Raw genomic sequence first — 13,386 nt, forward strand, 5'->3', positions numbered from 1 at the left:
TTATTTTCTTGAGTATGCTTGGTTTATACTATGTTGCTAGCAAATAAACATTATTGTCTCAGTCACTGCAAAGTAAAAACCTTATTTTTTTTTACTTTAGTGTCTCATATATTGGTTAGAATTCCAGAACAATAGCATGAGATATTTATTCATTCAACTAATATTTAATGAGTCGCCCTTTTCTGGCTGCTAACATGTGCTGCAATCAGGTCATTGTTCAACCTCAGAATCCCATGTTTGATTGAAGTTCTAATTGCATTTTTGCATTTTTGTAATTATGCCTCCCCCACCACTATTCAGAATTTTCACAAGGAAGATCTTCCCATTCACCTCCTTTTTTTTTTTTTTTTTTTGTTTAGTCTTTGTAATCTCAGCAGAGAGCAGAGTCTCAAAGATTAGGTAATTATTAGATGTTCAATGAATGGAGGAATGAACCACACAATGTGTAGTCAGAGACATGCTTATGGAGAATGAGCTAAGAACACATTCATTTATTCATTTCCATCCACTGAACTTGAGCAACTTCCAACCAAAGTACTGTGATTTTGTACAAAAACATGAGCAATATAGCTGAATCAAAAGGACTCTTACTCTAGGGAATGACTGGGCAGTGAAAAAGCAGCAGGAAGCATGGAGGCTTTATCAAGAACTCTTATTTTAAAAAAATATTTTATTTATTTATTCCTGAGAAACACAGAGAGAGACTCAGAGACATAGGAAGAAGGAGAAGTAGGCTCCCCAAGGGAACCTGATGCAGAACTGGATCCCAGGAACTCAGGATTAAGACCTGAACCAAAGGCAGATGCTTAACCATTGAGCCACCAGGTGCCCCAAGAACTCTTATTTTTATACTGCTTATATGCAGGATGATCATACCTCTCTTATCACTGAGGAATTTCTTTTTTATTAAATTCATTCATTTGACAGAAAGAGAGAGTGCACACAAGCAGGAGAAGTGGCAGGCAGAGGGAGAGGGAGAAGCAGGCTCCCGTTGGAGCTCAATCCCAGGACCCTGGGATCATGACCTGAGCAGAAGGCTGACTGAGCCACCCAGGCGCCCCCACTGAGGAGATTCTTAAAAACAAATTCAGAACAACCTCTCTTTGTTATGTTCAATAATGGGTTAATTGTGGGAATGGAAAACCAAACAGCTAAATAAATGAAACTAAGGCAAAGTTCAAGTTGATCAATGTTAGGGTTAATCAATACAGAGAATAACAGGCAGAAACTTTCATTTATTTTGTCCTAGTCATCAAATAACATCTAGGGTTGTATAGGTGCACTCATCATTTAAAATCTTAATTTCAAAATGTAGTTTAGAGATTGAAGAATATGGACAGCAATTTGCAGTTTTTTACATGTGTAGTTTTCTTTCTTTTTATTTTTAAGATTTTTATTTATTTATTTGAGGGAGAGAGAGAGAGAGAGAGAGAGAACAGGAGCAGGGGGAGGGGCAGAGAGAGAGGGAGAAGCAGGCTCCCCACTGAGCAGGGAGCCCGCCCAATGCAAGGCTCCATTCCAGGACCCCTGGATCAGGATCTAAGCTGAAGGCAGATGCTTAACTACCTGAGCCACCCAGGTGGCCCACATGTGTTGTTTTCAATATGCACAAAATATGTATGATAGCTCTAGGTATCAATTTGTATATAAAGTAATCTGGGGAAAGAAAAAAATGGATTCTCTAGTCTATACCACTGGTTTTCAAATCAGTTGTGTGTGTGCTCGGGTCAGGAAGACAGGGCTTAAATGAACCAGGCTTTGAAAATCCCATGAAAATTACTGCTGTAGATTAATTTTCTAACAAAGAAATTTTAGTCTATGAATAATTCTTAGACTTGTGCTTGTTATCATTGCTCATTTATATTCAAGCTGAAAGCAATATTACATAGGAGGTCTCTTTTTAATGAATCTTTTGCAAGGTTGTTAAAGGGGACCCAGGAATAAAACATTGTTTTCTAAAAATAGTGACATTTACTTATGAAATTGTGGAATTCTGAGCAAGTACACTCTGGGTAACTTAAAGGCTCAAATCCAATAGTTTGGTTTTTTAAAAATCTGCTTTATTTAACATTAAAAAGTGTGTTAAACAGAAAAGTCAGGTTATTCCTTCTTAGCTAGTGCTCAAAAATAAGGAGATGATACAATTAAATTAATTGTATTATTTTATTCCTTACAATGGGAAAAAATATACCCCATGTATTCATAAAGAAAGATTCTGACATGCCCATGACTTGAGCATAAAATTGCCTCATGAGCATAAAAAACTTTTTGTTATTGCCATTAATATGGACAATTAACACATAGTTAATTATGTTATAATGTGTTTAGCCTTCAAAAATTACAATGGGGATATTCTATATTGGAACAATACATGGAACATGATAGAATGTATCACTCAGGTGCAGAATTTTAGATTAGTGGTGTACAGTATTACTGTATTGGGTATTCAGGGCCTAGAAGAGAATAAAAGGGAAATAAATGGAAAATTTTCTTATGTAATATTATCCACCAGAGGGAGCATGGACAGTCAAAAAGAATATAAATCATAACTAAGGTCGACCATTAAGCTAAATAGATTTTCCCCTAGGCTTCAGTATTAAAAGAAAAAAAAGAAAGAAAAAAGAAAAAGAAGATTTCTTAAATGACATCAGCCCTCTTTTAAGGAATCAAAATGTCATAAAAAATCAGATATCATTTTTGATTTTTGAACAGTGGTTATATTTGTATTTTGAATCAGGCCTTTCATCACAACAAATAATATATAAAATATGAAACCTTTGCTTCACACATTAATAGCCAAATGCATATATAATGCATGCTTAAATTATTTTTCACTTTACACAGTGAATCCAAACCAGACAAGAAGAAAGGACCTATTTTTAAAGTCTATAGCCTCATTTAATCTAGGCAAATGTGAATAGGAGAGAAGAAGTTGCTAAAAGATGGCAAAGTTCACCGAAACCAATGAAATTTTAAAACATCTCAAAGTGAACAAAGCCAAAGACTCCATCAGCTGATGCTGCCTTCTGAGCTTATCTGCATAGGAAGTCATCCCAATGGCTATAGAACTGCCTTTCAGAATTGCTTCTGTTCTGAAAAGAAATGTAAACCCTATTGTGGTTTTACAAGGTCAATATTGAAAGTATTTCTGAGCACATTTCAGTTTTATCTTTTTCTTATGCATTATCTCAAAATTTCTGGTTTTCATCTTTTTCTATTACTCAGTAAAGGTTGATATTGTCTTCAACAGTGGCCATTATAACTAAACTAAACTAAAATCACTAAAAGGCATTATTAAACATAATTACTACATTATTATGACAGTTGCTTACCCCCTTTCTATATGTTTATGGAGCTGCCCATGGTTATGCAGATGATAGAATTGAAGCCTGTGTTTGCATTCTGTAGGGTAACTGGATCTGACTAATAATACATGAGATTATCCTAAGCAATTCTCCATCTTGGCTTTTCAACAATTAAGATCTGAGTCTCTCTGCAACCAGTAACTGTTTTCTCTTTGTACTTCACAGGGATCAAGAGCTCACATTCTTCACTTTTTAGATAGTTGTGAAGGAATATATTTTGCTAATGAAATTTGTTTGAATTTGCAAACATTCTGAAGGAAATTCTTGCAATACAGAAAGGGCTAACCAAAATAAATAAATAAATAAATAAATAAATAAATAAATAAATAAATAAATAAATAAAATTTTAAGAACAAACAAACAAACAAAAACAGAAAGTGCTAACCTATCTAGGACTACTTAGTCTATACAACATATGTATATAATATTATGAATATATGTATCTACATTCTCCATCTGATACTAATACTCGTTGTAGCTATTAGTAGAGTTTTATACTGATAATCAGTGTAAGATTGGTTGTGTACTTTTGTAAATAACCAAGAGATATTTAATTAATTTTTGACAGGTGAGTGAATTAATAAATGATATTGAAGTTTTGGCCTTGAAACTATATTGATTATGAGATGACTTATTACTGGGTTAATAACTAATGAATTGTCTAACATAAAAGGTAGTTATCTTATTTTACCTTATTGGAGCACTACTAAAATATCTAAATTCTGACCAGTGGTATTAAACATTTCTCAGTTTATTTTATCAGCTCCAAAACACAGCTAAATGTACTAAAGGAAGTATTTCAAAACCACATTTACGAATAACCAAAAAAGCTAAACCAAAAAGGGATTCACTACAACGAAAAAAGCAAGTAAAAAGTGTTAGCATATTAAATCTAATTATTCTTGTTTTTATCAAATTACTAACTAAAATATGTTAGCTTCAGGGCACTGAATTTTGAAAATGCTCTGAAACTTAGGGTATACACTAAAATCAGAAAGTAATTAGAAAATATGTAAAATAGTGATTTAATTTATAGCAGGCATTTGAATGTGAAATTTTGTTCTTTTTTTATGTGATATTATTTCTTCTCATTATTTTATACCCAACAGCCTGGGCTTCAATAAGTACCAGCTGACCCTCAGGCAAGAAAGACAGTACAGCACAGTAATTTGTAAAGTAAAGCTAATTTTTGGTGAATCATCCAAGGAATTCACTGCTTCTCAACATTTCAGATTAACCTTTTCATGTCACAAATTATTAGAAATAAATCCAATTAAATTACATAGCTTCTGTGAAATAATTTCCCCTCAAGATGGCATTTCCATCTCTCCAGGGAAAAGGACATTTTAAAAACCTAAAACTAAACTAGAGAAATTATTATTTTAAACTTTGTGTAATTCAAATATATGTGTTGCATTGAACACTATTGCTTTCTTATATGTCTGTAATGCATATTGCTCATCCAAGCAAAAATTCCCAAGAACATGGCTTCCCAATGACCTGATTTCCTCCCCATGAAGAAGGCACCATAGCCACTGAGGTAAGAAGCATCTATCTGAAGAAAGTTTACATCTTGCATCCTCTTAGGATTTTTTTTTTTTTTACATTAATTTACTCTTTCCTTTTGGAACTAAGACCAAAAGTAACCAAAGAAAGTGAGCAAAATAAGATGACAAATAAAAAGAAGGGAAAGTAGAAAAAAAAAAAAACCATGATAAGTGATAAGGATGCCTTTATTACCATAAAAATCCCTTATTTAATAACTTACTTATTAACTTATTAAGGTCCTTAGTACAATATCAATCATATAGACAGTGCTTGACAAATATTGGATAAATGAATACATTAGTGAATAGTGCATAGCAATCAAAAACTACCTAACTTAAGAGAACAGTGTGAGGTGGAGCTAAAGTGGGTTTTCAGTCTCCATTTGCTGCTAATCTCTGGAGACTGTGTTCCCTAGTGGACACAGAGACCTGGTTTGGACATGGGCCGTGCTCCCCGAGAGCAATAGTATAATTAGAACCACCTAGTAACTAACAGGAAAACTTAGCTCTCTCATATAGACTTATTTCAACACTGGTATTGTATTTCTGGGATTTTGTTTCACTCTGGTAGATTCAATAGAGAATAAAATGGAATGTCTTCCCTTCACATTCATTCATTCACATTCATCTACTGAATAAAATTTGTACTATTATCTACACTAGCTGTTAGTAAACCTTGACATTGAAGAAGTAGCTGATTCCATATTTTAGACAGTTTCCATTTAGTGTTATCAATTTAAATACTACAGCCATTAATGAACACATTAAATACTCTCATTGCCTTTTGTAAGTCTGCCTTTTTACCTCCCACCACATGATTCCTTTAGCAGAATAATTGCAGGCAAAAAACATTTTTTTCAGCTATTGTTATTTGCCCCAATATCTTGATCAAATGTACACAGCCTTTGCTTATGAGCTATAAAACAGAATTAAGAGATATCCTCTGGCTATTTTTAATCTGAGACTTTAAACAATAGCACACCAACTGGAAAGAAATGTCAGTGAGAGATGAGCAAATGTTAATCAGTGTAGCTCAAATAAATATTATTGAAATTCCTAGTATGTGTCAAGCTCTATGCCAGGCATTCGGATAAAAATATTTATAATAAATGTTCTTTGTTTATGAAGAACTTATAGATTAATGTGTATTATTATTTAGTTAACTGTATATAAGATGGAAAGCAGTGAAAAGAACCGAATGAAACTCAATAAAACCCAGAAGCCAGAAAACTCGAAGACCTAGAGTAAAAAAGGGAAGGATTCAACTCTATAGAGGATAGAAGTATGAGGGTAAGAAGAGCTTGTAGTGTCATCACATCTCTGGGACTCAGTTTCTTCATTTATGAAAGTAAGGAAATGGTCCAGAAAGTTTTGATGATGCTATGATTTCAGTAGTTTTAAAATACATCCAGCGGTGTCGGTTAAGCATCTGCCTTTGTCTCAGGTCATGATTTTGGGGCTCTGGGATCGAGCCCCATGTCTGGCTTTCTGTTCAGTGGGGAGTCTGCTTCTCCCTCTCCCTCTACCTGCAGCTCCCCCTGCTTGTCTTGCTCTCTTTCCGTCAAATAAATAAATAAATAAAATCTTTAAAAGTATATATGTATCCACAGATTCTTATATATTCTTCCATTCGAAAAGTGGAGCCTAATTCCCCTCCCTTTGAGCGTGGGCTGGTCTTAATGACTGACTAAAAACAGACAATGATGGAAGTGACTGGGAAGAAGTCATAAAAGGCATGGCCTGCTTGCCCCTTGCTCTCTTTTTTAAAATTATTATTAATAGAATGTTTCTTTTATTTTATTTATAGAGGATAGAGTATTACTCTTCAGCTCTCGCTCTCTTTTGGGTTGCTAATTCTGGGAGTAGCTACATACCAGGTGAGCAACCCTCTGGAGAGGTCTACATGGCAAGGAACTGGGGGCTCCTGCCCAAAGTCATGTGACTGAGCAATCTTGGAAGTGGATCCTCTTGCCCAATCAAACCTTCAGATGGCCACAGCCCTGGCTCAGATTTTTACTGTAATCTTAAAGGAAACCCTGAGCCACAACCACCTAGCTAAGGCATTTCTGGTCACCAAACCTTCAGAAACTTTAGGAGATAAAAAACATATGTTGTTCTAAGCTGTTAGGGTTTGAGGGTAATTTGGTACAAAGCTGTACATAACTAATAATATGGCCCTGATGTATAAATTAATAATGTTACATAATTTTAAAAATACTATAAATAAATAATGAGTAATAATTTTATATTTGACATAGAGAATTTGGGAAATTCATAGGACTTTTTGCTTACAAAACCATAGAAGACTAAAAGGAAAAGATACAATTCTGTTAGAATTAGACCATATAAGTTGATCATAGTCTTCGCTTTGACACGGCACACTGCAATAGTGCAGCCCACTGGGGTAGCTCATTATCATACAACTTTTTATGACCCTGACTGGCGTTCAGTAAATATTTGTTGAATGAGGGAACAATGGAAAATGACAAGGAAATGTGTAAGTCTGGGGATAGCACGAACACCAATGTTAGAGAATACCTAGTTTGTGCCAGACACCATGATAAAGAGCTCACATGAATAAACAAAGAAGTACTTATATTATTCAAGACCTTTAATATGCAAGTATTCACTGCCTAAAACTAATTTGGAAAGAGGAAGAAACGTAGAAAAGGAAAGTGTTGGAAATAAAATCCTCTCAGGCGGAGGAGAAATAGTGATTATATGAACCCAAGATAATCCTAGAAAGTGCCTTATCAGTGCCTCAAATAGAAGATTTTTCCCTTAGGCTATGTGGTTTTCCACAAAGAAAAAAAATACTTAGTAAATGAGTTTAAAATCATGAAATGCAGTTTTTAGCAATGTTTATTTAAAACTACTTGATACCCAAAACAATTACGTGAATAAGGCCTGCTTGCTTACCTTCATCTCTAATGTTGCCAATATAATCATATATTATTTTTCAAAGATTTGGCCTTTATCTCAGCATATTGAGCTAAAGCCACAAATAAAGATACAGTTACAGTGATGATAAATTAAAATTTAAAAATGTTGCAATATTTATTGCTTATATACAAAAATGTTTTACTTAAACCATGTACTTTAAAAATTTATAAGTGTATACTCCATTAAATGTCACCTCGATTAGGGTCTAAATACATCATTAGACTTTTGAAAGAAGAGACTTGGGCTTCAAAACAGACCCAATTATCTATTTCTCATGCCCTTTCTTTTTTACCCTTAATTGGAGTAGCGGGCATCATTCCAGCTTTTTATTAGGACTAAATGTACACATACCTCATGACTTGAGGTAGAAGAGAATTTTTTTTTTTTTTTTTTTGCAACTCAGATTCCTTCAAATACTAGAACCTATACAGACCTATCTAACTTGAATTATGCCTTTTTACCTAAACATAATAGGAATTAAAAACAAATAAACTGAGGGGCACCTGGGCAGCTTAGTAAGTAGAACAAGGGACTCTTGAAATCAGGGTTGTGAGTTCAAGCCCCACAGTGGGCATAGAGAGTACTCAGAAATAAAGTCTTAAAAACAAACAAATTGAACTATAATCTCTGTAAAAAATACTGAGCACACATAACTGATATACCCTCTCAGCTCACTTACAGGCTGTATCTAAAAGAAATAGGTAGCACACATGCTCATGCTGCATTTACAGAATGACTCTCCAGACTGCCCCCTCGTACCTTGCTGTTTTTTTTCTTGTTATTCTGTGCTGAGCCTTCACCTATTCCCTCGTACTTCTGTTTCACCTGATACACTAATTGGCTGCTCTCCCACTTCTGGACTTTCAGCTTCGTTCCCTTCACTCCAAATCATGGTTGTTTTTCTGAACATCATCTCAAATTACACAATGATAAGGAGCTCTTTTTTGGAAAGGATTTCAGCCCTTCTACTACACACGACCCTCCTTACAGCTGATATTTGGCTGGGCCCGGCCCACAGAGTAGGCAGGAGATCTTGCAGGTTTGGCATATATACATGAAGGATTATCTGCCCACAGTGTGCATGCTATCATCAGACCTTCCCAGTAAAACTGGGCCTTCTACTATCGCCAATCCTCCCTATGTATGTCTTTTTAAAGAGATCCTGTTGCTGAAAATGCTTTCTTCAATACCTGTCTCAAGTGCTAGATTATTCCCTCAGGGTCAAACCCCCAGAGCTAGAGAATGAATGCAATTTTACATTCAAATAGACACATGCCTTATTCATGACAGGGAACTTCCACACCTCAAAAATAATTAAATCAAAACAGAAAAGCAGGGTCGCCTAGGTGGCTCAGTGGTTGAGCATCTGCTTTCCTGCTTCTCCCTCTGCCTATGTCTCTGCCTCTCTGTATCTCTCATGAATAAATAAATAAAATCTTTTTAAAAAGCAGAAACTGGAAACTTGGCATCCAGTATTAACAGTTTGCCCATCCCTGATATACACAAACACACAATCCAAAGTGCATTGACTCAAGCAATGATTGATAAGAGCTTGTAACAAAATCCTTGGGCCTTCTTCAATTTCAAAAACCTGACACAAACTACTTGGAAGGCAAAATACAAAAAAAAAAAAAAAAAAAAAAAAACTCTGAGATCAATATTTTCCATCTGTGGAAGGAGCTTGTGAGAAACCGTAGAGGAGAAAAAAACAATACCTTGCCCTTAGCCTGTGAGTATTTTGTCTTTACCAGGCCACATGCTGGGGTATTCCCAGGGCTTTGAAGGTCTGGGGAGCAATGGAGAATGAGTAGAACCTGGCAGTTACTGCAATTCAGTTTATTCATTCATTCAACAATATTTTGAGCCCCTGCTCTGTGTTGGGAACACCAATGCTCTGCCTTCACAGAACTTACTTTCTCATGGACCAGACAGAGAAAAACCAAATAAATAAAGAAGTTTAGAACACACAACAGGCAGTGCTAGTGCTGGAAAGAAAGAAAAAGAAAGGAAAGAAAGGAAGAAAGGAAGAAAGAAAGAAAAGAAAAGAAAAGAAAAGAAAAGAAAAGAAAAGAAAGAGAGAGAGAAAGAAAGAAAGAAAGAAAGAAAGAAAAAGAAAGAAAGAAAGAAAGAAAGAAAGAAAGAAAGAAAGAAGAAAGAAAGAAAGAAAAAGAAAGAAAGAAAAAATAGAGCAGGTTAAGAAGAAGAAGTGTGGCAAGTCCTGCTAGGTGAAACATAGAGCCTGAGTAGGTTTTTCTTAGGAGGCCTTCAATAGAGGCCAGAATGAGACAAAGAGTGAACTGTGCAGAAGTATAGGGAGAACTTCAGGTGGCAAGAATAATGAATGGAAAAGTCCAGGGCTTAGAACATGCTTGGAGGGTCCAATGAATAGAAAAAGAACCAAAGCATCTGTAACAGAGAGAAAGGAGAAACGTAGAAAAATGTGTCTCAAGGAGCAACTGGGTGGCTCAGTGGTTGAGCATCTGCCTTTGGCTCAGGTCATGATCCCCAGGTCCTGGGATCGAGTCTCCCATCAGGATCTCTACAGGAAGCCTGCCTCTCCCTCTGCCTATCTCTGTCTCTGCCTCTGTGTGTGTGTGTGTATCTCTCATGAATAAATAAAAATCTTAAAAAAAAAAAAGAAAAATATTTCCTAAAAGTAGTCAGAGGCCCGATTGCATAGGCCCTTGTAAACTATGGTAAGGGTTGTCAAACTGTTCCTTCCCACCCTCAAGTGCCTTGGAAGCTATTTTGGAGAGCTTTGATTATTGGTCCCCATTTTTTCACTTGCTTGTCATAGGATGATATACTTAGACACACCCTTAGCCATAGTCCTTTGCAGCCCCCTCCCACATGTGTAACATGTATTTCCTTACACCATTGATGCATATGACTTGCTTTGGTCAATGGAATGTTAGCTAATGTGACACAAACAGAAGCCTTACATGTGTTCACATCGGTTGTCTTGGACTCTGGAGCTCCCCTGGTTCCCATTTGAAGAGTAGGCCCTCAGCCAGCGTCCCAGAATAAGATTCATGGAACACACTAGAACCCAACCTGAGCCCTGAGTCACAGCTGACCTGTGAGCAAGTAAAAAAGAGTGCTTAATGTCGTAAACTATTTAGAGTCAGAGTGGTTTGTTTAGCAGTCTTACTGAAGCAAGAGCTGACTAATACACCACTGGAGGGTTTAAATCAAAGGAAGACAGTAATCTGACATATTTTAAAATCAGCGGTTTGGAGAGTAGAAGGAAGAAAGATACAAGTGGAGATAGAACAATTTGGAGGCCACTGCCAGCATCCAGGTGAGGCACCATGGTGGCTAGATCAGGGTGGGAGTCTTGGAGCAGACAGGATTTGGGGGTGATTAGGAGGTGAGGTGTGAGATAAAGAAAGGAGTGTGACAACACTGTCTTAACAGCAATTTAATCATCCAGTTTGTTATTTTACCCAGCCCACCAGCCCAGCCCACGTTGCTAAGCTTAAAAATCAGCACATAAAGAGTGTTTCTGTCAATTGCCATACATTCAAGGACTACGGTTGCCATAGCAGCCAAGCAATTCTCCTTGGGTAGCCAGGTGGAAACCACATTGTCTCGAAGAATCCTAGAGCTGAATAGGGAGATTTTCTCTAATACCACATGACAAACTTAATCATTGCATTTTATTTTTTTAACAAGAGTATCTAAATCAGGATGCCATCCATGGCTTAGTACACAATCCTCTTTTTCTGAAAGCCATCTCTGTTTTTCCATTTTGCAGTAGTTTGTGCTGAGAATTTTATGGATGTTGCTGTTTCATGAGGTCATTCTGGCAAATGCTAGGGCATCTCCCCCCTTGACTGAATGGGTACCTATCCTTGGGTTGCAGAAATAGCTCAGACCAGTGTACACTCCTCATTCATTGCAAGGGCTTTTGACTCAAATACGTGTCTTCTCTCCTACCTAGGAAACCAAGTCAGTACTGGAGCTGCAAGGACCACCTGGCTTCTTTCTTGTCACACTTCCTTCAAGCTTGGAGCCAAACTAAACCTGGAAGTCTGATCCTGCCTCTCTTCCCATATGGCTTACCGTGGCATTCCTCTCATTAAAACCTAGATTTCCTACTTGCATAAAATACACCCAGCTCAGGAACTCTTGTACCCTGTTGGTGGGAATGTAAATTGGTACAGCCATTATGAAAACAGTATGGAGGTTCCTCAAAAAATCAAAAATAGAACTACCATATGATCCAGCAATCCCACTTCTGGGAATATAGCCAAAGGAAATAAAATCAGTATCTTGAAGAGATATTTGCACTCCTATGTTCATTGCAGCACTACTCATAATAGCCAAGATATAGAATCCAACCTGAGTCTCTGTGAATGAATGAATGGATAAAGAAAATAGTGTGTGTGTGTGTGTGTGTGTATACACACACACATATATGTATAATTATATATATAATTAACAATACTGTATTTTATACTTAAGATTTGCTAGGAGAGTAGATCTTAAGTGTTCTTAGCACAAAAAAATGAGAACTATGTGAGGTGATAATATGTTAGTTAATTTGATTATGGTAGTCATTTCACAATGTATACATAAATCAAAACATCACATTGTACACCATAAATATACACAATTTTTGTCTGTCAATTATACCTCAATAAAGCTGGGGGGAAGTGCACTCAACCTTCACCAGTAGTATGACAAAGGGAGAAAGACATCCTCCAGGACTCCCACATGTATGATCCTTTCACTTCTCTCAAAAAAGGTTTAGTCTCCAACTTCCATGATATGAGTGACACAATATCTTATAGTGCACCTAACACACCATCTGCATTTATATATAACTGTCTTTGATTCTACTTTGTCTATTTTGTCCACAATGGTCCTTGATGGGCATTTTTGCTCCTTTTCCCTGAGAGATCAGAACGAGAGGGGACAAGCAGGTGCCAGTACTTTGATGAACTTATTTCTATTTTTGGATATCTAACATACATCATAGTACATTAAGTACTTCTTATTGTTATACCATATGATATTCAGAATCAAACAACTTAAAAATGCCTAATATCCACCTGCCAGCCAGGGAGGGAGGGTCTGGTAGACTGTAATAGGGAACTAGCCTCTAAAGCTTGTGGCTATTCATAATAGACAGCACTGATGTAAAAATGACAGCCAAACATTTATTAAACTCATTAAAGTCCTAAGAAACTCAAGAGTACTCAAAATAAATTGCATTTTGGCACAAAGAGTTTAAGGAGAAATCTCATAGGAAAGAGTTTAGAATTGCTTGCAATCTGTAGGAGGGCTACATTTCCTGCATTTTAAAAAGAAATCTCATAGATGTTCAAGAGAGATTTATTGTCTGTGGTTTCTATGCAGCCAGCAAGCACTAGGTAAATAAGATGCCTTACTGGTGAGAAAGCTATTACTTGTTCTTATATCCTTGGTGAGTATGAACATGCTACTGCAGTACAATTAAATCCATATTTAGAGACACTAACCAGGCACAAAACCTGCACGGTGTAATCACACTGCTCAGGGAAATG

The 13,386-nt window shown here is 36.3% G+C and overlaps 1 protein-coding gene and 1 long non-coding RNA gene across 2 annotated transcripts in view; one reads left to right on the plus strand and one right to left on the minus strand.

Annotated features, from left to right (window-relative positions):
* Nucleotides 1–11,898, plus strand: part of LOC140598573 (uncharacterized) — a 35,079-nt gene extending 23,181 nt beyond the window's left edge. The window contains exon 3 of the long non-coding RNA XR_012001022.1: nt 11,799–11,898. This is a non-coding gene — a long non-coding RNA (uncharacterized lncRNA). The remainder of the gene's footprint in view (nt 1–11,798) is intronic.
* The window catches only part of LOC140598571 (uncharacterized), a 115,155-nt gene that overhangs the window by 33,161 nt on the left and 68,608 nt on the right, over nt 1–13,386 (minus strand). The gene's annotated exons all lie outside the window — the stretch shown is intronic.

Source organism: Vulpes vulpes, chromosome 4 (genome assembly GCF_048418805.1).
Source record: "Vulpes vulpes isolate BD-2025 chromosome 4, VulVul3, whole genome shotgun sequence".
Lineage (NCBI taxonomy): Eukaryota > Metazoa > Chordata > Mammalia > Carnivora > Canidae > Vulpes > Vulpes vulpes.